This window comes from Cylas formicarius, unplaced genomic scaffold (assembly GCF_029955315.1).
Source record: "Cylas formicarius isolate icCylForm1 unplaced genomic scaffold, icCylForm1.1 PGA_scaffold_5__7_contigs__length_24384050, whole genome shotgun sequence".
NCBI classification, from domain to species: domain Eukaryota; kingdom Metazoa; phylum Arthropoda; class Insecta; order Coleoptera; family Brentidae; genus Cylas; species Cylas formicarius.
In genome coordinates, this window is record NW_026844341.1 from 8,522,245 (window position 1) to 8,550,103 (window position 27,859).

Genomic DNA, 27,859 nt, shown 5'->3' on the forward strand with positions numbered 1-27,859 from the left:
TCTACATTGCATTTACAGGTCTAAACTAATTAACAGGACAGTTGTCATATACTTAAAGCGGCATTTGTTTTCAAGGCCTACTAAGCCATTGAAAAAGTACGAAAACTTCGTTATTTTATTGAAGCGATTGCAATAAAAATAAACTTTCTTTTAAACATATGATAATGTGCCTTTATAAAAACTTCTTGGAAAAACATTTTTAGAAAGCAATACTGTTTTTACATGTTTCAGTATGTTCTTAATTTAAAAACATCGACAAATTTTGCATTTTTAATAATGATCTATTGCAACCTAGTTTATGCATGGGGCCCACAGTGCGACAGGCCCAAAAAGTTGTTAATTATTTTAGAATTATATTTGAAATTAATAGTTTAAATTTGGGCAAATACTTGTTTTTATACTTATTATATTTTAACCCGTTATCTGTATTGCAGCCAGCTACAGAACACCGCATTTTGATGAAAAATAATTTATGCAACCCACAAAAAAGCACTGAAATTTTAAGAAGACCGAAAAAACACAACACAAACGGTATTTGGTTAGGAATCCCGGCAAATCAAGCTCCCAGTGACGTTGTGCTAACCAATGAAAATTCGGGACAAAGTTATGATCCCACGTGACCTTTTGTGTTGATTATTCAATTACGCTCAGCTGCAATTTCGTGTTTTAGTGTTGAATAATTCATATTGGTTTTTTTAAATAATATAACAGCATAACAACGTGCAGGAGTAATTTAGTTGAACCGTAAGCGCTAAACAGAAGGTCTTGAAATGAAATATGAGTGTTCAGAATTCAAATAACCATATAAATGTTTCAATTTTGAAATGGAGTTAAGAGTATGGACAGACTCGGGACGGACGAAGTAGATTGCCAAAAGTCAATATGGAAAAGCCTTATTATCTAAAATTTGTACTAAATCATAAAAAATACTTTGACAGAGACAATTATTTCGATAACACTTTTATGTATTACTGGGCTGCTCTTTTAGGAGAAGTTTAACGTGCAACCAAAATTTTGATATTTCCACAACTTTTGCTAAATGCGTTTTTGATAGTGCAGCTTCTGGTGGCATTAAAATGATAGTGCCTGAATGTTGCATATAATCCAATTCACCTTTTTTCTATCGATCACAGTTTTCTTGAGTTAGGGTTAGATAACCTTATTTCCGTAGAAAATAAACTCTATTGCAAGTTTTTTTTATGTTACCTACAAATAAGTTAAAAAATTGTTAATTAATTGGCACTTTCATCCGAGCCAAGCTTTAGAGTCAGCTGTAACTATACTTCAAAAACTTGCCCATAAACTGGTTAGTAAAACACAAACAATAACAAAACAGGAATGGGTATAATTTCACCTATGTCGGCGACAGTACGCCCGACTTCAAAGTTTGTTCGACGGTGCAGAAATCTTGAATAAACGATTCGTGTTTCAGACTCGGGACAAAGTTTTAGTGAATGGGCGTTCGTTCGATTTGTATATTTCTCGAATTATTCCCAGAATTTCGTCATAATTGCGACTATTACAGAATAATAACGTTCCAGATTTCGGAGGCGACCATTATTACTACCATCTCTATAGAGTCGACGCTGCGATACAATCAACATTTCGACTACGCGAAAATCGCTATTTATTAACACAAGTGAGGCAAATTTAACCAAAGAATAAGACGTCTAGAAATATGGACGTGTCTCTCTCTTACATACTGATATAATTCTAAAAAAAACTCATAATATTACTATAGTGTTCTAAACTGAACGTACAGTTAGTTAGAGTTGCAGTTAGGCTAGATAGTGAGGTTGCAAGAGTTGTTTCTTTGTCAGAATATATTAGTGGTAGGAATAACTGTAGTAGCACTAAAATTGGATGATCTGGAGGGGCATTTTTAGCCGATATTAGTATTAATTTACTGTGCTCTGCTTCTTATATCAAAGAACAGTAAAACTTACTGGTTTTAGTAGTTGACCTACCTTTAAAGCTTTAGTGTTTAAAATTAGAATTATCATTCTTAATCTGCTCACAGCTCTTTCCCACCAAAACATCAACAAAATGAAAACAAAATCTCGGTATTAGGATTGCTAGATTAAAGTCCTTTCTATCTAATAGAACACAGAGAGTTATAGTAGAGGACATATGTTCACTTTGGGTTGCCGTTTCTTCAGGTGTTCCGCAGGGCAGCCTTTTGGGTCTTTTGTTTACCATTTATACTTCCCAGTTTCACGTGTAGCTAAATCACCTTAATTATTATCTTTATGCTGACGATAACCAACTATACACAGCTTTCAATGAGAGTGACATTCGGCAAAATTAATGAAAATATAAATTTTGTTTTCAATAACTTCTATGATCTTGCTACGGATCATCTATTCAAAAGATCAGCTTTTGTTAACAATTTTATAATTCCAGTATTCTTATTATTCTTAAATTTCAATATTCGTTTCCGTCAGCATGTAACTGAAAAACTGAAAAAGCTTATGTTACATTAAAACTAATTCATTCTTGTAGATACTACTTATCACAAGAGACCAAGAGGCTGCTTTGCGACTCTATCGTGTTGTTGCAGCTCAACCAGTGTTCTAGTGTTCACAGCCCTTGCCTAATCCAAAAACTTTAAAACTCATGCTTGATTTATGAAATTCAAAGACGCCAAAAAATTTCAATTTTTTTCCGAACTGCTTGCCGGCTCAACAAGTAACTTTCATTTGCATTTGGCGTCTTTTTATTTCGAGATCATTAAAAATAAGTCACCTCGCTATCCGTTTAATAAAATTTCCTTTAGAGCAAACGTCCATGGGCTTAATTACTCTCAAATTAATACCGCCTTTAATAATATAAACAGTGACCTACTTGCTCTCAGTTATATTTCTAGTAAGCATGGTGTGTAACTTAACGAAAATAAGACGCAAGTTATAATTTTTGGTAAAGATAAAGAAAAAATAATTAGTCTAGACGCTGCCAAAATTTACTTAAATGCTGGTTGCCGAATGCAAAAATCTGGGTCTGCATTTGGATAATAATCTGCGCTTTGAAGATCACGTAGCCTCATTGATCCAGAAATCGTTTGACAAGCTTCGGATTCTCTACTGTACGCAGCAATTAAGAAACTTACGGATTCCTTAATTCTCTCCTCAATTTCATACTGTATGGTAGTTTACTGGCCTGCCCTACTTCAAAAGGACAAGGTTAGTCTTCAGCGTTTTCAGAATGCCTGTCTCAGATTCTCATACAACATTCGTAAATTTGATCACACATCTACTAGCCTGAAGGATTCTCGCTGGCTAACATTAGACGAACGTTTTAAATCGCAGCTTTTATTCTTAATTAACGTCCAACGTCCGACGTATCTTTTTGACAAACTTACTCGTGGATCCGATATTCATTTAGTTAATTCTCGCCATAGGGGGCTGTTTACCGTTCCAAAACATACTTCAGCACAGTTCCAGCGCAGTTTCACGTACAATGCTATCAAGGCTTACCACAAACTCTCTCTCCAACTGAGATCAATCACCTCACTAACTTCATTCAATCAAAACTAACCAAAACAATACATTTATCATAATAAAACTAGTAACTAACAAATTGTGTATATGTATTTCTTTTTTGAATTCAGTGTTAAAGTTATTAAAAATGTTTTTTTCACAATTTTTTTGAATGAATGTCTGTGTAATTTATATGCTATATTTTAATTTATAATTAGTGTCATATGCTCGCTTTAGGGGGTCGCATGAGAGCAACTATGTTGGATGCCGCCCCCACCGTTATATATTTTGTAAGATATCTCCTTCGAAACCGAATAAAGGCCCTTTATTAATATTATTATTATTATTATTATTATTAATTTGCATAATAGGGGATTGTTGACTGTACTCCAGCACAGAAAGGTAGTATTTAAAAGGTCATATTATAACAATGTTGCTCTCTGGATTGCTCTGGTGACGGTGGTGCCTACCATACATTTGGAGCTAAGTTTAAATTTAGTCTTCTCAAACAGTAGTGTCTTGCAATGCTTGTTCATTTTTGTTGAACTTTTCCTATTCTCCTCTTCTTATTCCTACCTTTTCCTTTTTCCTGCCCTCTTGGATATTTATTGTTTATTTACCTACTATACAAGGCTTATTTGCTGTTGTCTGGAAAAACGATTTTTCTTTTTAAATGAGGCTTTAACAGTTCCTGGGTTTTGCCTGGATTTATTTATACTATCTGTTGTAATTTTTCATGCTGTTAGCAATAAACGTTATTATTATTATATGTAAATGTGATCGAGTATATACACGGACTTGTGCACGAGGATAAACGAGACCCCATCAGGTTACCAAGGAGAAGTACAGAAAGAAAATAAAACTGTAATAAATGAGGATAAATAACTTCCCGGATTGAATTGTTTCTAAAAACAGAAAATTACTTTTAATAGAGAAATACGAAATTATCTGCTGGCGATGACGATATTTGAGAGCAGTTGGAAAGTTTCGAAAGGAAAAGAGAAATTTAAACGGACGAAACCTAGGTAAATGAAGGATATACCGTTGGTAAATCATGTAAATGGATGATTCGGCTCTAACTGTTACCTTTATTCTTAAAATTTCTAAGAATTTTTTTTTTTCGCAAAAACGAGAAACCGAGTTAACCGAGTCAATAGCATACGCGGCAAACCAAAATTGGGCTTCTCATATGTGTTCCATAAGTTGAGTAGCGATCAGCTAGTCCAAATTCCACAGATGTGAACAAAAATACAAGTGCAAGGCCATCACAATAGAGGTGAATAGAGGGAAAATTCTGAGCTGAAGAATCTCAGGAACCCACGGCTCAGGTTGCTGCTCAGAGCCCACCATCCCCAAGCCTGTTTAGTTTTGGTTAGTTGAAGAAAATTGTTAGGAGGCAACGCAACCAAATCAAATCACCGCCACCCGCACCCGCATCTTTGGCTGACATGATTTTGCCTGATAATTACAAAGTGTATAGCGCAAATTCTACAGGGGAGAGGTTTTTACTAACAGATAGTGGTTCCGTGGAAGAAAGGATTTTGATTTTTGGAAGAGAACAGAGCATTGCGTTTGTTTCGCATCTATTTTAGGATTTTTTCGTGTTTTGCCGTAAACTACTGTTGTTTTTTCAGTCTTGTACGTCTACTTATTGTTGTTATCATTTATTTAAAGATTTCTGAAACAAACAACTTTTTACGTAGACGGAACCTTCAAATTTGCCTTATTTTCACACGTATATGTAGTTCTGGCGGAAGTTTATAAAGCGGATGTAATCCTACTTTATGGTCTCGTACCAAACAAGACCAAGCGGACGTACATACACTCCTAATATGAAAGGACTGAATCTAGAAACGCATATTGTTTGATTTCGAAACAGCAGCAGTCAGCTCCTTTCAAGAAGAATTTCCTCAAGCTACAAGGCGTAACAACGAACCCGATTTTGCCTTAAAAGATAGAATGATTCTGAATGTGCCATATGTTCCACCCAACCAGTTGGACAACGCGGTTGCTCAGCTTTCGAACGATCTACCAAACGAGCTGCCAGGATTGGTTTGAAGACAGTTACGTTGGCAGAACAGGAAGAGGAGGAAAAATGAGGCGCCCTCCCGTATTCACCACTCAGAAGCGGCGAACAGAAGACTGCAAAAGGAACTGGGGATGGACCACCCAACAATATGGCGGTGCATCGATTCGTTGAGAAAAATCCAGAGGGGCCTAGATTTGCATTTAGAACAAATCGTTGCAGGCCACGAACCGCCTAAGAAGATGAGGAAATATAGAAAAGCTGACGAAAGGATATACCGCTTCTTAACCGACTTTGAAAACCGGAATATCCTGGACTTTTTGAGAGGTATCACCGATAATTTCGAGATGGAACTCAATTGATGATTTCTCTACCGTTTAATATTATGAACCACGTACTTTTTGTATTAATCTTTTCATGTATATAAATTTTTCTGAATTAACTATCATCTATTTATTTTATTACGCCTGACTGCGAAACGATTTCAAGAGAGTAGGATACTCGGCGGTACCTTGTTGTTCTTATTGGGACACCCGGTTTTACCTTGTAGTATTATAATTAAATAATAGAAAAATTGATATTCATTTAATGGTCGCCTAGATCTTTATTACTATTTAAAATCAATGACCGAATTAATCTCCTGAAAATACGAAGGCAACTAAACCAATTAAAAACAAAGGCGACCAAGAAGAATCATCGGAAGAGATTGGTTGGTGGCTTCGACGTCAGAGATCGGTAATGAAGAGCGCAAACACTCCGTACGGTAAAGGGTCGCGAAATTTCCTTAATTAAGCTACAAATAACACGAGGGGTTAACGGTAACCGAATTTGGTACCGTTTGTAATCGGGTTAAACGAGTTCGCGGGGATAATCAAATTTCGCCGCAGGTGATTGGGGCAGCGCCTTTTGTTTTTCTTTCGGGGTCAGCACGTGCGCCAATCAAACAATTAGATCGTCGTCGCGGCGGTCGTCGCGACACTCTCGGGCGTCAAGGCTGACGTATTCATAGATCGATGTTCGATTTATTCCGCGGTTATCAAATCCCGTCACAAATCTTCGCGTATAATTTAAATTATTCATTCAATGATAATTTAACCCTTCGTTCATATATTTTTTGGGTCTCTTGGGATACAAGTCAAGTTATCAAACTGACAAAACCATAATATTACATTAAGTGATGTTTTGGTCCTATGTGAACTCCTAAAAATTCTAAAAATTACATACAATATAAGAAGACTCTTACGTAAAAAGTTAATTAGAGTTAATCTAAAACGCAAGTAGAAATTGTTGCGAATAGGATCACGACTTTGGTATGGTCTGTTCATAGATATAAGAAAGTGACCAATTGCTTTGAATGGGATTATCCAAGGGTGGTCATTAACATACAATGCAACAAGATAATTACCTAAAATTTCGGAATTTAAATTCAGGTAAAATTGTGGTCCGTAATAGAAAATAATTTTATACCTACCTGTATTTATTATTCTTTGGTTTGGTATACTACTTAGTTTAAGTTTATTAGTAATCATTCTTATTTCGTGTGTAATACAGCTTGTGTTGAATCGTGTGCGAATTATGCAAAATATGTGCGGAGACGCTCCCGTCCAAATGTAGAAAACACTATTCTATTGAGACTAAGGAAGTTATAAATAATGTTTATTTAACTCTCATTGAACGTGGTGCCAGCAAGCAAGCATCTTTACAAGAAACGACCACATTGACTAAAATTCCAACATCAACTGTATGGAAAATTTTGAATAATCCCATTTCAGCGAGGAAAAAAAGAAGAGATGCTGACATTTTCTCGAGTGTAGATGAAAGTGATCAACACATAATACGGCGTAAAATTTACCAGTTATACGAGGAACAAAGCGTGCCTCCATTAGATATCTTAATTAGGGGCTTGAAAAAGATTAACCCGGTGTTAAATATGGCAGAACTACCTTATGGAAGTGTATTCAACACATGGGTTTTAGATATAAAAAAACTGACAAAAGGCAAGACAAAGGGCGACTGGGATATCTAGAACAAATTAGGATTTACAGAGAACAACAAAGGCCAATTATTTACTTGGATGAAACCTGATTACACTTATGATACCCCGAAAAAGGGTTGGGTTGACTCAACTAATAAGTGTAAAACAAAGGCGCCATCAAAAAGAGGTAGAAGAATAACTAATTTGCATGCAGATGGTTGGATTCCAAATGGACTTTCTCTGTCTGCGAAAAATATTAAAAATTCTTCTCTGGATTACCATGAAGACACCACCGCTGATTTATTTGAAAGTTGGTTTAAAAACAAACTAGTTCCAAACATTCCTGTTAATAGCGTCATTGTAATGGACAATGCAAGTGATCACAGTAGACAGTTGACTAAAACCCCTTCCTCATGTGACACAAAAGCAACAATCCAAAACTACATGTATAATAACAACATTTATTTTCACGAAGATTATACCAAAAAGCAATTAATTGAGGTTCTACAAAGCTTGAACCTACAAAAGGAATACGTCTGTGATAATTATGCAAAAAATCTAGGGCATACAGTTTTAAGGCTTCTACTGTATATTTAATCCCATTGAACATGTGTGGCACCAACTGAAATCTGCCATTCGTCGTAACAATGTATTCCCCCGTGTTAACTCCAATTTCCTCAAACTTATAGAATCCGAAATTTTTAATATCCCTCCACAAAGTTGGGCAAATTCTGTTAAACATACAGAAAAACAGAACAATCGTATATAATCCATATTGCAAATAATAATTAGAACAGGCAATGATAGCGATAGTGATACTGATATATTATGTGAATAATTTTAAGTAATTTAAGTAGTTAAAAAAAATAATTTGTAATTTTATTTAAGATTTAAACATAAATACATAAATAAATAAATATTGTTTAGTATCTTTCCTAACAAAACCCCAAATAATTAAATTCTAAGCAAAGTACAGCTTGCCCAGGTCTTTCCTTAATTCGTATTAGGTAGTCACATTCTTATATCTACGAACAGACTTTACCTGAAGACATTCTAACTTAGTTGTTACGAAAATCGATGAAATCGAATTTTTCGTATAAACATTTTATTACTCAGCAACGGTAGTTGCTACCGTTGTTGGTACCTACAGAACGACTCAGCATGGAAAAAAATTGTTTTGTTGTCTGTACGTTCTCCGTTCTCTGTTTGCAGGATTTTTCGACGATAGCGTTCGAACGTTTTGAGCTAGACACTTCAAATTTTCTTCCCTTTAAAAGATATGTGAAAATTGCAGGCGAATAGCGTTTGATCGCCTGACGGAACCTATTGAAATTGGGGGGGGGGGGGGGGGTGCTGGAAGGTGGGGAAGTTTAGAAAAAATTAAAAACCGCGTTTGCAAAGGTCCAAAAAAAAATTGAAATATTTTTAAGAAAATTTTGAAGTTATTTTTCGGGATATTTTGGATTCCAGAAAAAAAATATTTTCTGCGAAATTAACTTTCTCTTCTCTGAACATATCTTTCATTTTAAGCATTTTTTCGATTATATACAGGGTTTTTCAATTATAGACAAAAATCTAAAAGACCCTGAAAATTGTGCTTTACGGCATTAAATTGTTAGGCGTAAATCAAAATTCGTATAAAATATGACAATTTGGTTTGCACAGTAATAAAGGCCACATCGAAACCTACATTTTTTGTATTTAAGTCCACTTGACACTGGCTATATCTTGCACTCAATGTAGGTGCGACGTCGTCATTTACTATTACGGCGTACTGCATGGTTTCAGAAAAATGTTTTCTCGAAAACAATTTACTCTACTGGAAAAATTAATATAAAAAGGAAACGTGGGAGATCGGGGGCTATAACTTTTACCTCAGGCATTTTTTGGATTATGTACAAAGTATGTAAAAAAAACAGTTTTCCAGGATAAATTATTAACCGCAAATGAGAAAATATAAAACATGGAATAATTTGGTTTAAACAGTATCGTAAATTGTGTGGAGAAGTAGTTTCAGGTTTCAGGTTCAGCGGCGCGACTTCTTTTTGAAATGCAAAGGTGGTTCGCGCTACGCACGACGAACTCGCCAAGCACGGCGACGATTTTTCGACAGCAATCTCATTTGACAGGCAACAGAAATAAATAAAGCATTAGCTCATTCTTTCACTTCCACTTCCACAGGCTACTGTAACACTATTTACAACTCTTCTGAATTCCTCCTGCGTCAGTTATTCATGAATCGAACATGCTGACGTTTCATCAATCAGAGTTTAACTGAAACCGGCTCGCAGGATCGCATTCTACTCTGTACATGCTTATATATTGTTTGAGGGAGGCGGAGCAAAAGGAAGGGGGAACGGACATTGTCTGGCATACTGGAGTGAATCGCGGTTAAGATTGTTTGGTTAATTAAAGACTTCTAGGTTTTTGGATTTTTCTTTGATAGAAAAGTTAATTACACGTTACTTTAGTTTTATCTAATAAGATTTGATGTTCGCTTTCGTAATTCTATTCGGCAACTGTTGATGAGTTTGTTTGTCGTAATCTTAGGGCTCTTTCATGTTCTTTGAGCCTAGTTGATATTTTTTCGTCCGGACTCTCCAATGTATTCTTTGCCGCATATTCATCGAACTCTATAAACTCCTAGTATCTCAAACATTTGATATGTGGTCAGTATTTTTTGAATGTAAGGAAGGATGACAGTGGCAAATGAGTAGTTGCTTTTGAACTCATTCATTTTGGAACGTTGTGGACATTATTAGAGAGGAGAGCAAATTTAAGATGTTTTAATTGTGAGTTCAATAACTCGGGTTGAGATATTTTAAGGGCTCTGTTGATAACCGATAATTTTTGAGATGACTGGTGTGTGAAGCTTTTCTGTAAACATAATGTTCCAATGTTAGGTCTGATTTTCTATTGATAAAAATATCTAATAATAGGAAATTATTATTAAAACCTATGTAAGGGTGTACAAATGGCCAAGAAAATCTCGGAGAGATTCTTGACCATGAGGCCAAATAACAAAAGTATTATCAATGTACAATAACCATAACCATAACTTTGGTTTTACATGGAAGGTGTAGAGGGCTTTCTTCCCAAGGCCTTAGATGTTACCAACGTTTGTTCATAAATTTGACAGTGTAACTGACCCGCTTGTTGGGTGGTTTATGAATTTTTGTTGTCAATTCATGTTATGGATCTGTGCGGCAGTGTGGGGAAGGACAGGGCATGTTAGATAGGTTAGATTAGGTTAGGTGAGAAGGGAGGTTAAGTGTCGAAGTCGGAAGTTAGTTGACAGCTGTTTTGGTGAGTGAAGTATACGTTTACGTCAAGGTAATAAATGAATTCTAGTTGTTTAATGTTCCCTGAGAGACAAGTTACAACGGTTACAACAAAAATATGTCACAGGTATGCATTCTTCAATTGAGATGAGAAGGTTCGGTTACACATTCTCGGATTTAAGTAGATATGAAATAATATTGAGAGTTTCAGGAATATCGACTTCAGTGAAGAGGAGTTCTACGTCGAAACTAACCAGAATACTGTGTGGATTTAATGCAATGATTTTTAATTGTTCAATGAAATGAAAGGAATTAAAAGTTTTCCCTGTAAAGGGTTTTTAATGTATAGAAACTAGATACTTTGCTAGATAATTTGTTGGAACACCAATGGTGCTTACAATAGGTTTTGGGATTCTTAGGGAGCTGATAGAGACGAGGAATTTTAGTGTTATGAGGAGTACCAGACTTTTTCATTGATTCTGATAGATGCGAAGTCTTAATAACAGATTTAAGGTTCCGTTCCATAGCTGATGTAGGATCTTTTTTAAGTTGATGAAGGAACCTTAAATTTTTTTCTGATTTACACTTGTGTTCATTTATCTGCTTTTCGAATTACGATGCGGGGATTAAAGTTTACGGATTTTAGGCTTTGGAAAATTAGATTTAAGAGAATTTAATTTTTTAAAAATTTAATATATCTACGACTTCTAAAAAAATGTATATTCACTCGGTGACTTCAACCAAACGTTTCCGTATTACAATTTGAAGGTTTCCTCATAAAAACGAAACGCGCCCGTTAATTAAGTGGCGTAGACGTTTTTGGACCGGCAATTAGAGAAGTAAGTTTGACGGGAGAGCCCTTAGGGGCGACAATCAGTGTCGAAGTTCGTTCGGGGAATGATTTAAGGAACAAAGCGACTTTCGCGCGCAAAAATCTCGCGAAAACTCCCGCTTCCTCCCGCGGGAACTCAACGTTTTCAATTTCTCCGAGCGGCAACGAATCCCGGGTCCCGGAAACAAAGAAATTAATCCGCGAAACCGGGGATATAGTCAAAGGCAAAGAGAAACGCGCGAGCATAAATTATTTCGTTGGGAATTGGCGATCGATATAATAGTTGAAAATTTAAATAAATTCTAATTAAAGTGCAGGTATAAACAATTAGGAAATCATTTTGTGCAGCACTTGAAACTTCAAACAATACTTAAAAAATGCTTCAAAACTGTAATGCGTATAATTCACATCACACGTATACAAATACAAAAACTATGAAATATTTACGAATGGTTTCCTATAACAAGTCATTGTTCAAGGAAAGAATACAAGAATCTAGATAGTAGCCTTAACGTCGAGATTATGTACGAAACGTTTAAAGCCAAATTTCCAGAGACAAACACTAAATACAGCTATTACGATACTTTTTTTCGTGAAAAGTTTACTTGTCCTTGTCCTTGTGCACAAAAAAGGGCCAAAAAGTTTTATATGTAAAATGTTGATTAGCCATATACACCTCTGTCTTTGTAAAACCCAACTACCAGTTGTGCGCATAATTTAAAAACACAAAATGTTGTTTTTTTATGCATATCATGTTGGATTATGTCAAAAATCATCCAATGTCAAACTTTTGAAGTTTTTTAAATCCTAAAACAACAAATAATCAAAGAATGACAATATCTCTACATTCCCAAAAATAAAGTTAAATATATTTGGTAGGGATGGTTCAAACAGTTGTACACATAATTTAAAAACAAAAAATTTTGTTTTTTTATGCATATATTTTTAAAGCTTTTTAAATCCGAAAACAGCTACTAATCAAAGAATGACAATATTTCTACAATCTCAAAAATAAAATTAAATATATGTATATATCTTACTCAGCAGAGAAAAGGAAGGACGGAATATCAAATATGCAAAAAAAAAACAAAAAACTCCTCTATGTCTTCTCTATTGAGATTTTATCTATTTTCTCTATACAATGCTCATATATATGGCTTAATATACAAGAGAGACAGTTAATTTAATTTCCAGATTCTCGCCTAATAAATGTCTGCGGATAAACAATGTTTTAAATGAAAGGTAAGCGAAATTTCTCGGAATTCTAATTGTAAAATTTACTTACCTGGAGCGAAGTGAAAAACGGTTCGTTACTCCTGAAATAAAATAGAGAGTGAATTAAATTTTACAATTCTCTCAGGAAAGTATGCAATAATTTTTAATTTTCCAGGAGAAATTACTTTGAATAAAGTCTCTACCCATCGTAAAAATTTGATTTTAAAACGGCTTATACGCCAAATGGCGGTCTCCTAAAAAAAAACAATAAAAATTCGAACTTTACTGAAAGTTGAAATAAAAACATTGTACAGGATGATTGATTGGTAGGATACACAATTTACAATTAACTTAAATTATACAGGATTTTGATTTCCTTTCAAGATTCTTCAACATTTTGTAAAATAATAGTACATAGTTTTTCCAATATTTTAATTTTTCCAAAAAAATACTAGTTTTCAAAAAAAATACGCCAGAGCCATTATACTTAAAGGTAGATCACTAGGATTCAAAGCTAAGGTTATTCAAAGCTAACGTTAAATATATGTGCAGCGGAACTTTTGGATATTTGGAATGGCTCAATATATATTTTTATTTTTTCTGAAAGATCTTACAAAAACAAACAACTTTTAATACGCCTTATAAATATTTTTAATACTTTGCGATTTATTTTAACGCATTTTTAACTTGACAACTCAGTAAATAAATTCATAAAATTTATTGTGACGTCAGTAAAAAAAACTAAGGGTGAATTTGTCTAAAGCTGAATTAACTGATATGGTTTATATACTAGGTGAGGCGGAAAAAAATAATTTACTAATGAATATGAAAAACGGAAAGTAGTAAACCGGAATGCTACCAATGAGGAAAAGGAATTTTAAATTTTACTTCAATTTAAAAATGATCCCCAGGTCAGTAGCCGTCAAGTAACTAGCTTATGTGATGCATCCAAATCAATAGTTAATCGCACCACTAGAAAACACATCATCCCTTCCCTATGGCACTACACCAAGAACTTCTAAATCATGATTTTTAACAAAGGGTAAACTTCCGCACCTTTATCAATGAAGCAATCCCAATTTTTTGTCTAAAATAATATTTTTTAATGAAGAAACTTCTCACAGTAATGGTGCAGTTTATCGTTATAGCATGCATTGTTATTCAACATACTGATTTACCTCAAATTCTTCAAGAAGTTGATATGATTGAGATCCAACGAATATGACCGGACATTTAGCTCCCCCCTCCGCTAATTTTTAAATAATCATTACCCACAGAAATGGATCGGTAGAGTCATTTAATGGATTCCATGATCAAGTGACTTAACACCGCTAGATTTACTTTTTTGGGCATACGTTAGAGATCAACAACAGAAGATATGGAGACACGTGCAGGAGAATAACACCGGCTATGCTAAGGAACGTAAAGGAAAATATATAAAAAAGACTAAACATGTGTATTCAAGTAGAAGGGCACATTTTTGAATATGTATTGCATCGTAATAATAATTAAAAATAAGATAACTTATTTACATTTTCTGTGAATTTAAAATTTGGCAGTTATTTTCTCCAAAATTCCTGATAAGTTGCTTTATCTGCGGCCCAAACAAGGTTCTTTGTCCTGTTCTTTTTTTGATATTAACAGAGCCGACCGATATAGCAATAGCCTTGGACAGAAAGAAGGGTAAATGTTTCTTCTATATTTCCTTCTTTAACCTCTCACGCTCATGTCCGTGTCAATTTCTCAGCGATCACGACAGATCTTCGTTTCTGGAATATTTTTGTGATGTTAAAAGTTTTCTAATAATTTGCCAGTTATTTTCTCCAAAATTCCTGATAAGTAACAGTTGCTTTATCTGCGGCCCAGACAAGGTTCTTGGTCCTGTTCTTTTTTTAATATTAACAGAGCCTACTGATATTATAGCAATAGCCTTGGACAGAAAGAAGGGTAAATATTTCTTCCATATTTCCTTCTTTAACCTCTCACTCTTATGTCCGTGTCAATTTCTCAGCGATCATGACAGGTCTTGGTTTATGGAATATTTTTGTGATGTTAAAAGTTTTCTAATAATTAAAAATAAGATAAGTTAATTACATTTTCTGTTAGTTTAAAATTTACCAGTTATTTTCTCCAAAATTCCCGATAAGTAACAGTTGCTTTATCTGCGGCCCAAACAAGGTTCTTTGTCCTGTCCTTTTTTTATATTAACAGAGCCCACTGATATTATAGCAATAGCCTTGGACAGGAAGAAGGCTAAATATTTGTTCTATATTTCCTTCTTTAACCTCTCACCCTCATGTCCGTGTCAATTTCTCGGCGATCACGACAGATCTTGATTTCTGGAATATTTTTTGGATATTAAAAGTTTTCTGTCGTCGTTCCTTTAATTGCCGTATTTGTCATATTTGAGATTACGAGTTTGATGTTCGTTAGGAGGATCGAGATATCGCTCTAAAAACTAAGAAGTTTGTCACAGAAGATTTTTGACCCTTCACGAAGATTTGATAATCCATTTAGGTGATCGGTATGTGGTACAGTCAATACCCGAGCACAAGAAATAAAGTGTACCTACCAGAGAAAGTGTGATTGCGAACATTGGATTTGTTTCAAAATTCGCCTAGTATATTTTCCTCGTCCGTTCAATTTCTCATCGCCGCGGCCTTACTTCAAGAAAAATGCCTTTAGTCGTGTTAAACAATAACGTGCGTGAAATATATTGCTCTCCCATTTTTCATATCCCATTCTGACGTGATTCTTTATCCCAAACGCTGTCCCGTCTGACATTTAAAAATACGTCTTTTTCCCTTATTTTTATACGCTAAATTATGACCAACATCACGCGTAATACTCCGGCGTAGATATTGTTAGAAGAATCTCTACAACTTTTTCCTAAGTCTTGGAAAATCTTACTCGAGATCACACATTGCTTCTAAAGCTTTATTCCAGTCGGGCAAAGCATGAGTTCTGGTAGAAAACACATTGTTAATTTTATTCATTAACGCTCATGCATGCATACATTCCTGCATGGTTAATCGAGTTGGATCTTGATAACGGGAACAACAAACTTCAAGTCTGCTTCTTATGCCTTGTTGTGACATAACCAATATCTGAATATTTGTAGCATTGTCAAAATGCGCGGTTTGCAGCTACTAAATTCAGAGTCCATTGTCGGCTACTCTCTACTATTCACTCATTGATGGGATAAATAATACATGCAGGGGGTTTTCTAATTTATTGTCAATAATTAAAGGTGCAGTTTTTGGGTACATTTTGAAAATAAAACTTCATATGAACATATGTCCTAACGTCTTAACTTTTGAGATACAGGTGATAAAGCTTTCAAAAATTAAATATATTTTTTTAAAATCTGTAATATTACTTTAGTGTACCACCACTTTTTTAACATACACCGGTGACGGGCGTACGGAATTTTGACAGCCATTGATGGTACGCTACTGATTTCTCGTAAAATAAAAATTATTCTTACAACCTCCAATCAATTCTAAAGAAATTTAATTTCTTGATTTTTTTATTTATTTAAAAAATAAAAACGTCTTAAGATAAAATAAAATAAAATAAGAGATCAAATCTGCTCATAAATGAATACAAATGGTATTATTTTTTTAAGGAAATCAATGGCGTGCCACTGACTGTCTATTAGAAAATAATATTTTGATTAATTAAGTCGCCACTGCACTTGTTAAATCAAGAACTTTTGTTTGTGAAAAATAAAATATCTATCTAAAACCAAGCAACTAGTTTTTAGTTACTAACTAGGGTCCTTCAACAAAAGAGATTTTAGGAAATTGTCTGGCAATAAATTAATAACAACCTTTTTGAAAAAAAGTAGAACATAGAAACTAGATAAGTTTTTGAAAGTGTCCTCCACCATGAAAGATAAACGCTTCAGCTTATTTCTTCATATTGCCGCGCATACCTCAAATATTTATTACATCGCAGGAAGCTCTTATACGATCTCCTACAGTGTTAACTATAACTGTAACGATAAACCAGACTTTTAAGATGCCCCCATTGCAAAAAGTCCAAACTATTTAAATCTGGGGACCTAGGGGGCCATGGTTGTGGTCCGTCGCGATCTACCCATCGGTTATTAAATGTGTGATTTAAATTTTCTCTTACTGCAACACTAAAGTGAGCAGGTCATGCATGAACCGCATTGTGTTAATAATTAAATGTAGTATTTCATCTAACAATATTGGCAAATTCTCTTCTAAAAACTGGCGATAATTATGTCCATTTAACCTGGCAGGAAAAAGGGTCGAATTAAGTAATTTTCAATAATTCGAGCCCAAACATTTACCGGAAACTGTTTGAATTCTAGAACTGCAGGGGGGTTTCATCGGCCCAAATATGGTTAATGTGGAAATTTGTGATTGCATTTCTGGAAAAGTTAGCTTCATCCGTAAATAGTATTTCTGGATCAAACAAGGAATAATACGCAATTTGGTCCAAAAACCATTGACAAAAATTACCACGCAAGGGAAAATCTGAAGTAACGCTTGCACTCATTGAATAATTTTTTTTAAGAGAAATCAGTGGCGTACAATGTGGGAAAAAATTTCGTATGCCCGCCGCGGGTGTATTTAAAAAACAAATGATACATAGTACATGTGTGCAAATTTTATTAAAACATCTATAGTGGGATTACGGATAATAAAAATATATATTTTATTTTTGACAAAGTTTTCTTTTTAAAATTGGAACCCAAAAATAGCCCACTTAATTATTGACATTCAATTCGAAAACAGCCTGTACAGATTCACTCTAAAATATCTAAAGGGCGAAGGAAAGAGAAAGGAAGAGCGTTGCTTCTTATATTGGTGAACTTACTTAAGATAGAGCAGTACTTTAAAACCACGACCGAGATAAAAAAAGGAAGTAATGTACCGAATGCATTGAGGTTGCTCATTAGCACAGCCACTTTTTAAAATTTATTTGGAAAGCCACCTGGTGCTAATTGGAGAAGATAGAGAAGACGTAAACTACATGCTGAGGAGACGGCAGGAAGTGGGCACTAAGTATAAGTATGAAAAAACACGGAGTACGTGATTGTGAGAAAAGAGAATGAACGAGACCTAGACCTTGGAAAATACAGCGCAAGCTTTAAACACTTAGAGGTAATTTTATCTACACACACTTAGTAAAATCGTCACAGTGCAAAAGAACAATCCGACGGCTGAACTGAATTCTCTGGAACAAAAACATTGCAAAGAAAAATCAAAATACCCCGAGAGAGATGAACAACGACTTTGTGCTGGAGGGGAAGAAGCCAAATATCGACATCAAAATGATGAGAGACAACCAATGGAAGAAAATCGCCGGCCAAACGGCCAAAGAAGATTTGCAAATTGTTGCCGCCACAAAGAAGAAAGCGTGGCATAGTTACAAGAAAGAAGTGAAAGAGGTGAGTATGGAAAAAAAGTGGCCCAAATAAGTTCAAACTAGCGCAACAGTGATCTTTGGACGTCAAGAAGCGCGAGAAAAACTCGTTCCCACTATAGATAGTGTTGTGTTACCGCCATAATTAACTGACGTACAATTTAAAAATATTTTCGCTATTGCAACGTTGCCGGTTCTACTCGAAATCCGTGGCAATATTGAAATGTCAAATGCTGCCTCCCACGACACTTCGAAAATAGAAAAAGAAACCGAACACCCTCGCATCGTAAAATTTAACAACAAAGACGCCATTTCCTCCTGGAGACGTTATGAAAAAAGGCACGTGTTGACCTTTTCAGAGGCACACGTTCCCGCAGTCTGTGTGCATTTTATTGGAGTTTCCGTTCAAAAGTGTATGGAGACCCGCCTTGTTTATTTTAAGTAATGTCGTCGACGCAGATTTGTTTTTATAGGTTTTACGTACTTCTTATTGTTCAAGTTTCGATCCGAAGGTTAGCAATCATCAAAGCTAACGCCTTCTCCTTGCCATTGATATTCTTCCACTTATTTTTCATTGCATTGAGTATTTGATATTTGCTTCCCTTCATGTGTTCCGCGTATAACAGTTTCCTCTTTTTAATAGTCATTACAAGTTTCCTGTCTCTTTTCATTTGTCTTAGCACGTCAACATTGGTTATTCTATGCACCCATGAATATTCTTCGATCCACCTGGAGCACCAAAGCTTCTATCTTCTTCGCATCGTTTTTCTTTCGGTTTCAAGTTAAGATCTCTACACCAGAATACTTGCCTCATCTTCATAAAAGTACTACGAGAGAGTGTTATTACTCTTTCAATATATTTGCCATTGCCGATGTTCCGTGTCGATTTTGTTATTAGTGATAGATAGATAGATGATACTCTCCACTAACTTCAAGCATCACATTAATAAGCGTCTATAGGTCTTGTAGTCTTTCGGCTATCGGCACTGTGTTTCGTTTATATCTTCTAGTCTTCTACATATTCCGCAATGGATCACTAGTGCGGTAGTCTGAGTATTGTTTAGCATTTTTTTTTGCTAGCGTTATATTTACACACCTTAAGTATATTTTTTAATGAATTAGGTAGGAACGTACAACTGATATGAATATCTTGACTTTGAATTGGTTACACATATTTCTGATATTTATTTATTTTTTTTAGTTGTTAAGGTTTGGTATAAGGAAATTACTTTTAACCTATTCAGATCAATAATCAAAAATTTAAAATTGGACATTTGAAGATTCGCTCTATTTTCACACATTTTAATGATTTTTATGACATCGTTGAGAGTAATAGTTTTGATGTAATCTTTCTGTCGAAAACTTGGCTCTCTGTTCTTGATACATCGGAACCTTTTTGTATTCCTGGTTTTGATTTTTTTCTAAAGGATAGAGTGGGTCGAGGGGGGTGGAATTCCTGCATGTGTTAAAAGTCATTTAAATGTAGAAGTTATTAATAATAATTTTAATGTAAATAGTGGATTAGAATACCTTCCCTTAAAAATTTGCATAAAAGGAAAAAAATCGCATTTTCTTGTTTCTATAGAACCCCAATATTTGGGTGATTTAGACAGTATATTTTCCATGTTTATCCCACCATTGATGACACTATTTGTCTTGGCGACTTTAATGTCAATCTTTTATCTCACGATGATCGATAATAGTACCCTTCTTTGAAAATTACAATCTTTATCAAGTTATAAACAGACCCACAAGAATTGCAGCAACTAATAGTACATTGATTGATGCGATTTTTGTTAATGAGCGATTTCTTGCTAAAGCACTTTAGATACACATCACATTTCCCACTATAAATTAATTTATTGCATTTTGGATTTCTTTAAAAAGCCTATTGAAAGTATCGTTGCTTTAGAAACTTTAATGTCAACAGTTTTCATTATGATATGTGCAGCTTTCCGTGGGACAATATCATCTATAAAAATAATATTGATGAGAAAGTTACAGTACTTAATAATTTACTGTTAACAATATTTCATGCACATGTTCCGATTAAAAAATCACCTACAAGTAAACCAAAGGCTCCCTGGTTGACCGTAAATATTAAAATATTTATGAAGCAGACAGATTCAGCTTTGCAAAGATTTAAAAGAGCTAGGAATAATAATGATTGGCTCTTATATAAAAATCTAAGGAATTTTACATTGTCTACAATAAGAAGAGAAAAGAGGATATATCTAGATTCACTGAACAATTTTAATTACTCCAAACAAACTGGGCAGGCTCTAAAGAAATGTAATATTAACTCAAAAAAAGACACTACTCTTCCTTGAACTTGAACTTGAATGATCATGAAGCAATTAATACGTTCTTTTCGCAGTGACTTTAAAACAAATCCAACTGTAATGATAAAATACAATATTATCAAGACCATTGTTTTAATAATACGCTACACTTTTCTTTTGAATTAACAAATCTTGCTGATGTTCATAAGTATATTCATGAAATTAAAACAAATGCCAATGGGGTTGACGAAATATGCTTATATACTGCAATCCTTACATTGATAAGTATGTCACTGACATTATTAATTCTTCGATAGAAATAAACTATTTTCCAAAAAGCTGGAAAATGTCACTTGGAAACCCATTAGCTAAAGACGTAAGAATAATAAGTATATTACCGGCATTATCAAAAATATACGAAAAAGTTCTTTACAATCAAATGTATACCCATATAATGGATAATAGAATAGTACCAGAAAGTCAGTGCTGTTCTAAACGAAAGTCAAGTACTGCGAATGATGATATTGTCCTAGGCATATTTCTCACTAAAGATCTTATATAGTAACAGGCATATTTTAAATTTTAGACTAAGGAAACAATTATGTGAGTCACTCGTTCTCTCACATTTTAACTACTGTGATGTAGTGTATGTTTTTTTTATTGAAAACGAGTGTAAGTATTCAAAGGTTGCACAATGCTTGTGTTCGTTCTAATATGGGTCTTCGAAAATATGACCATGTATCTGCTGCATATCGTCAACTTAATTGGCTTAAACTGGAACAAAGAAGAGCTCTTCATTTCAACATATTCGTTATGAAAATTATCCATAACCTCGATTCATCCACTTTGCTGAGAGAGCGGCTTACTTCTAGGAGTACTATCCATCTAACGATGCAACATAATCAGAGTGCCTTGTTTCGTAGATCTTTCACATTCAACGCAATTCGTGTTTATAATTCTTTGTCACAGGAATTCAATAACTTAAATTTATCATTTATTACAAATACAGTTTTCCCAATAATGTGTTGCTAATAATGTTATCAGCAAGGGATTATATTGACTTATCAAATTCTTTATCTTCAATTGCATTTTCTGTAGTGTGTAGTAGAGTTATGTTGTTCTTCTGATTTAGCATGTATTTTTCATATTATATTTGTGGTTCATCCATTTTTTATTTCAATAAATAGTGCGCAATTTATTAATTATATAAATAGTTCTTTGGCGGTTCAGTATAGTAGCCATTTAAAGCTAGATTGCGCCGCTTTTGAGCTATCTGTTTAGTTTGTTTGAAGTTGGTATAATACTATTATTTTTAGGAAGTAGATTTGAGTTTAAATTTAGCTTATGTTTCTAAATTGCGGCACACCTGCTATCCAAGATAATTTACTGACTGGCTGGCCCAGATAACAGCTAATATTTGGATAAAATCTGTAGCTGTAAGCTTCGATGGCGAACGGCATAAGTTAAAAATTGAAAGCAACTAACTTGAGAGTCGTTTTCGGTTATTACTACTTCGCCAACTCGTAAAATATCCCAGTGTTATAGACTTTATAAACAATTTCAATTTCGATATACTCCCGGTCCCTTCGGGAAGTCGGAAGCAAGGAAAATGAGAAAACTTTCGAAAAATTCATCTTTTTACGTCCGGAACGAATCAGTTTTCATCGTTCCATCGATAGTTTTATCCATTTTGTTCCAGGTGACCGACAAATATCACCTCCGTCGCTATGAGCCTCAGAAAAAGCTTCTTTTCAAAACTGGCTACCGGCTACAGAACTTATATGGCAGCAAGTAAAAGAATTTATTAACCGGAGAACTGGGAAAATTTAATCGATCGATAGGAATATTATCATATTTTATAGTTTAATTTCTGCCTAATGTATTTTTTGTAAAATGTTTAATAAAAAATAATTTTAAATAAGATGATGCTCGATTATTTTTTTACATGTTATACCCAGCTTAATCTTCGCTTTATTCCTTGTCTGCAATGTAATAAATATAATTTTACACTAAAATAAAAAACTACTGCCTCCACATATCTGTATGCGTGGTTGACATAATTTTTCATGTGCTCCGTAACGCGAATCACAATCACTAGATTTTTTAAAACTTCTACATATAGTGTTATCTTGCCAGGAACCTTTACTAAAAACCCAAGTCTCATCAATAAATACGGGCATCTTCTCCTTAATTTTGATTTTTGACGTATTCCCTCAAGAAATTGATTCTCTTGTAGCCTGTGAGGTAAATCCGTCATGTATTTTCAGTTATGTAATTTCTGCCACTTGAAACCAATTCTTTTTAAGTATTTTCTTAGCGACTTGATGGAAAAATTAAAATACTCATTTGTCCCTTTTATTTTTTTCAGCGAAATATCCATTTTTCCTATATATGTAGTAGAGATCATATCTTTTATTTCGTTCTTTAAGTAATCTGTAATATTCGTGTTTACCTCTTTTGCTTTTGAGACATTCTGGAGGTAAAAGATTCATCGCTCGTTGTTACTCTCTTATTTATGATATGATACATATGACTATTTTTTTTTCTAGCTGTAAATTCAAGATGGAGGACCAAACTCTAGATATATATTTTTTAGTAATAACTTTTTAAGCTAATATTGGAGAGATTGAAAATAATGTAGAAATGTATGACTTTAACAGACGTTAACTACTTTCGTAAATTCAGCAACTTTCTATATATAGTTACTCAGTAAGCATCCAATGTTTTAAGGTAAAATAGAAAAAATTTGGAAAATTTAACAAATAATTCATATCTTTCCCATATCTTTTCATTATTTTTCTGTTCCACAAACGGATCAAAAAAAATTTTCATAAAAAATAATAAGAAATGTTTTATCACTGACTAATGCACGAAAACTTCGGAAATTTAGTTAGGGAGACATTGCCAAGTCTATGGTTTTTTCGAATTTTATTATATTTCTATATCAATTATACATAATAAAAGAAATGGTAAAAATTAAATAAAAACGTCCCTTTTTCATCAGGTAGGAAAAATACAAACTAAGGCGTGCGCCTAGACTGTGATTTTGATGTCGCTCCTAGCACGCACGAAACCGGGGTAGTGAACCGGTTAACGAGGGGGTGTGGCGAAGCAGCCTCGCCCTACGCTAGTCGTAATAAAAATTTCAGCGAAAATTCCCCGAGGCATTCGACCCGGACACCTTTATTGCATTATATATCTGGTATTACCCGCGCGGTATATAAAGACCGTGCCGAAAAACTCGAGAGTGGGAAGACACACGGCCAAATGAAACTATAAATAAGGTAAACTTCCGACGAGCTACCTCGTTTTCCACACCGTATTACGAGATTCGGAATTTATAGACGGAAAAGATAGTCTTCATGGTGCTAGATGAATGTAAAAAAGGCACTTCGCAATTTAATTCGGGTTGTATAATATTTAAACTTGCAAAAGCAACGGTAGAAAATAAAGGCAAATAAAATAGAAAAAGACCAATAGTAATGGAGATTTTTGCTTCTGTCTTGCTGATTTATTCAGGTTATCCGAAAATAATACAGTTCATAGAGTTTTTTTCGGAATTTTGAGTTTTCCGATTAACAGTTAATAATTTTGAGTAATTTTCAGAATTACAAAAAAAAGAGCAAATTACTATAAGGACGTTTTCTCAAGTACATAGACAGCAAAGGCGTCAAAATTTACACAAATACACAAAATAATACATTACAAAATTTTATAAATGTGAGAGTGAGATGTTTTCGTTGTTTAATTAATTCAATATTTTTAATACTTTCTTTACTTATCATTTGATGATTAAAACATAGTTTCTTTATTTGTTGAAGAAAGACTTTTCATAAAACTTCTGGAATCCAGAAGTTTTCGAATAAAATTTTATGTCCGGTTTCATGATTGTGTTCGGAAACAGCTGATGAGTTTATTTGTCGCAGTTTTAAGACTCTTTCATGCTCATTGAGTCTAGTTGATATTTTTCGTCCGGTCTCTCCAATGTATTCTTTGTCGCATATGCATGGAATGCTGTAAACTCCTGGCAACCCGACGGATCGAAGATGAGAGATTTTTGGACAAGTGGTAAATCTGCTTCGCCACAACCTTCCAATAGCGATGAGCCGAAAGCAATCCCACACTTGCCACTCTTGTCCTTCCTTCCTTACATTCAAAACACCACTGACCACATATCAAAAGTTCTAAAGAAATATAACGTCAAAACCAGTTTCAGTCAAGCTCTGAAGAAGCTAACAGGAAGACTGGCGAAATTAGCTAGTTCGACTCAACAAAATCCAGAGGTTTTATAAAAAGTATTACAGTAGCCTGTGGTAGTTCCTTTGAAAAATTCTCAGAAAAAAGAGCCTACAATTCGACAAAATTAATAAAAAATTCCAAATATTTTGGTTTTTCCAAAAAGTTTTAAAAACATTTAATTGATATTCCCCCAGAAAGGAAAATATTTTTCAAATTTTTGATTAAAATTTAAGAATTTCAAAGTATTGATTTTTTTAAAATATCTAAACACATAGTATACTAACCTTTAAAATTAAAATAACCATATTGGTTCTTACATAAAAATAATTTATTTATATAACCATATCAGTCATCAAAAATATATTAATAAAACCTTGTGAGAAGAAAGATAGGAATAAATGTTTTATTTACTTCGTAGGACAGAAGATTAACCTTTTCATAAACTTCCATGCCACCATGTCCAGATATCCATGTCAGAGTTAGCCTTTTTTGTGCTCCCTAGTAGAGATAGGGCCTAGCAGCGGTTTTGGAAGCATAGTTAAGTAAACATATCGATTTTGCTCTGTGGAATTTATGGACAAGTACATATTATTCCGATACAAAAACTCGCCTCGCAATTTAATTCGCATCGGAAGCTATATAGAGTCACGTACTTTCCCACCTAGTTTTTCCGAGTTACAGTCGGCAACTTCCGTACAGACGCTAAAAGTCAAGCGCCGCTAGCATAAAAATTTATGGTGTGTTTGAAGGTAATGTTGTTATTAGTTCTTATCCAAATGCGTTGACTGCATCGCTTCTCCCATGCCCGCCATCTTGGATTCTATTATAAAAATCGGCCAAACAATCCGATGACAAATATTGAGATTGAGAGCTCTAGCGATCCTAATAGTGCTCGTCTCTATATTATCTTTGGATATTAGAAAAAGTTGGAAAATCCTTTCGGATCGATTTTTCGAGAGTTGTTTTTGCTCGATAGGGCTAAATCATCAGACTTCTGATACTGTTAGAGTTCGCCGAACGATATAGCGTTTTTACGACATAATTCGGTATTTAACTATAGTAAATTTTTATGAAGGTCCAACCGCAAAGAGATTCGCACTTCCGCAATGACGTTTCAGTATCGTACTGCTGAAAGCTGGCGGATTTATGTAGAGTTTCATCGGTGAAATTCCTCGATTATTATTAGTCCGTGAAAAATTCATTTTTACTTAAAAATGTTTGTTATACATATAAATGAATGAATGAAATGAATGTTAAAATATTTAATTTTTCAAATAGACTTCCACATGCTACTCTAATGCTTTTTACAAAGTTTCTGGATTCCTCCTGCGTCGGTTTTTGCTTAGTCGAACTTGCTGACGTTTCGCCAATCATCCTGTTGGCTTCTTCAGAGCGTGACTGAAACAGTTTCAATCAAGCTCTGAATAATTAATTAATAATAATTAATAATTAATTCTGGTACTAGTCGATTTCTCTAAAAACATTTTCTTCTTCGATGACATGTTCTACATATGTTTTCCAACTAGAAACGAATATTTTTTCTAGTTCACTTCTGATTAATTCTATTGCCCCAGAAATAAATTTCGGCGAAGTGTTGTTTCTTCTTAAACTGGGCCCATATCAGTTCTGTCGGATTAAAATTGCAGTGATATGATGGAAGACGGACAACTTTGGATCCCAGCTCCATGGTCAACTTGTCCACATTACACTTCTTATCAAACTTTGCCTTCTTAAGAACTTGCAATAACTGCTGCTTTGTGTAGGAATTTTCAAAATGCATCTAATTTTTAAGCAAAAAATTTTGAATGACTTCCTTAGTCGATGATGAATTCGGTATTTTTTCCGCCTGTGCTCTTGGTTGAGTAGTGGAAAGTAATTTGTCTGAAAATCATTTTTCAAAGACGTCTCCTATCATGTTTTCGTCGTAGTCCACCGTTGCTTTTTTGCATCTTTTGCAGAAAGCAACCAAGCGTTTTCAACCCAACCAGCTTCGGAGAACGGATGTAGTATGTAGCATTTTCTGCTGTTACCATCAGTCCATCCTTTCTTGACGGTATAGTGGCTATCAAACCAGGTCTCATCTAAATATATGATGGGGACGTTTTCAGCACGAATTTCTTGTCCTCCACTCTGAAATTCTTCTTGATTCTATCAAACCTTGTCTCTTGATGATTTTGTAATGAAAACCAACTCTGCATGTCAAATAGACTTTTTGGGACTCCGCGATCTTTTCGTGTTTTTCTTTCTTGGACACCATTCACACCTATGTCGCGTACTGTGGTATAGTGTGTTTTAGTAATCTCAGATGTTAACTTTCCTCCGATGTCGATTTCAGAAACAGAAATACATTTAAAATGATAATTTTGGCAGCCACCGGCAAATGTGTCGGAGTCTTCAATCCATTAAGGACAAGGAAGTATCTAAGTAAAGCTTTAATTAGGTAGAAACCTAAGTGAAATCTTGCTAGCATGTATTTTGCTTGCCCAAAACCCAACTTTCCAACTTATTTTTCAAGGTTAATAGCCAGGGAATTCTCAAAAATGCCGAGACCAGTGCAAGGACGTATTTGCCTGCTTTATTGATTATAGAAACGCCTTCGATCGCATACAGCATACGAAACTCATTGAAGCGCTACAAACAGAGTCGACCAAACGGACCTCCAAATCATAAGAAACTTACATTGGAACCAGACGGCAAATGTGAGCATTGACAATAAATTGACCAATGACTTAAGTATATGCCGTACGCCAGAGCTGCATTCTCTCTCCCCTTCTGTTTAACTTATATTCAGACATTATTTTTCAAAAATAAGGTAAGGTAAGGTAAATTATTACCAATAAATAACTTCTATACTTCTAGATAGTGTAAGCACCATCAGCAAAGAAATGGAACAAAAACTAAATTTATGATATTTGCCCCCTCACCACATGAAAATGTTCATCTAGAACTAAATGAAGCGTGCATAGAAAAACTCAGAAGGTTCAAGGTCTCTGATTACAGATAAACTTGACCCGGATATAGGAATTAAATACCGAATTGGGATTGCGCGTCCCAGTTTCTATTCTATGAGGTCAGTGTTCTGCAATAACGGCTTGAATATGACTCTTCGCCAGCGAATGGTTAAATATATATA

At 34.4% G+C, this 27,859-nt stretch overlaps 1 protein-coding gene across 5 annotated transcripts in view; it reads right to left on the reverse strand.

The window, feature by feature from the left end:
- LOC132701747 (1-phosphatidylinositol 4,5-bisphosphate phosphodiesterase epsilon-1-like) overlaps positions 1–27,859 on the reverse strand; it is a 313,515-nt gene that overhangs the window by 242,976 nt on the left and 42,680 nt on the right. For all 5 annotated transcript variants that reach the window (XM_060669913.1, XM_060669908.1, XM_060669912.1 and 2 more), the window contains exon 2: positions 12,876–12,906. The gene's annotated coding sequence lies outside the window, so the exon portion shown is untranslated. The remainder of the gene's footprint in view (positions 1–12,875; positions 12,907–27,859) is intronic.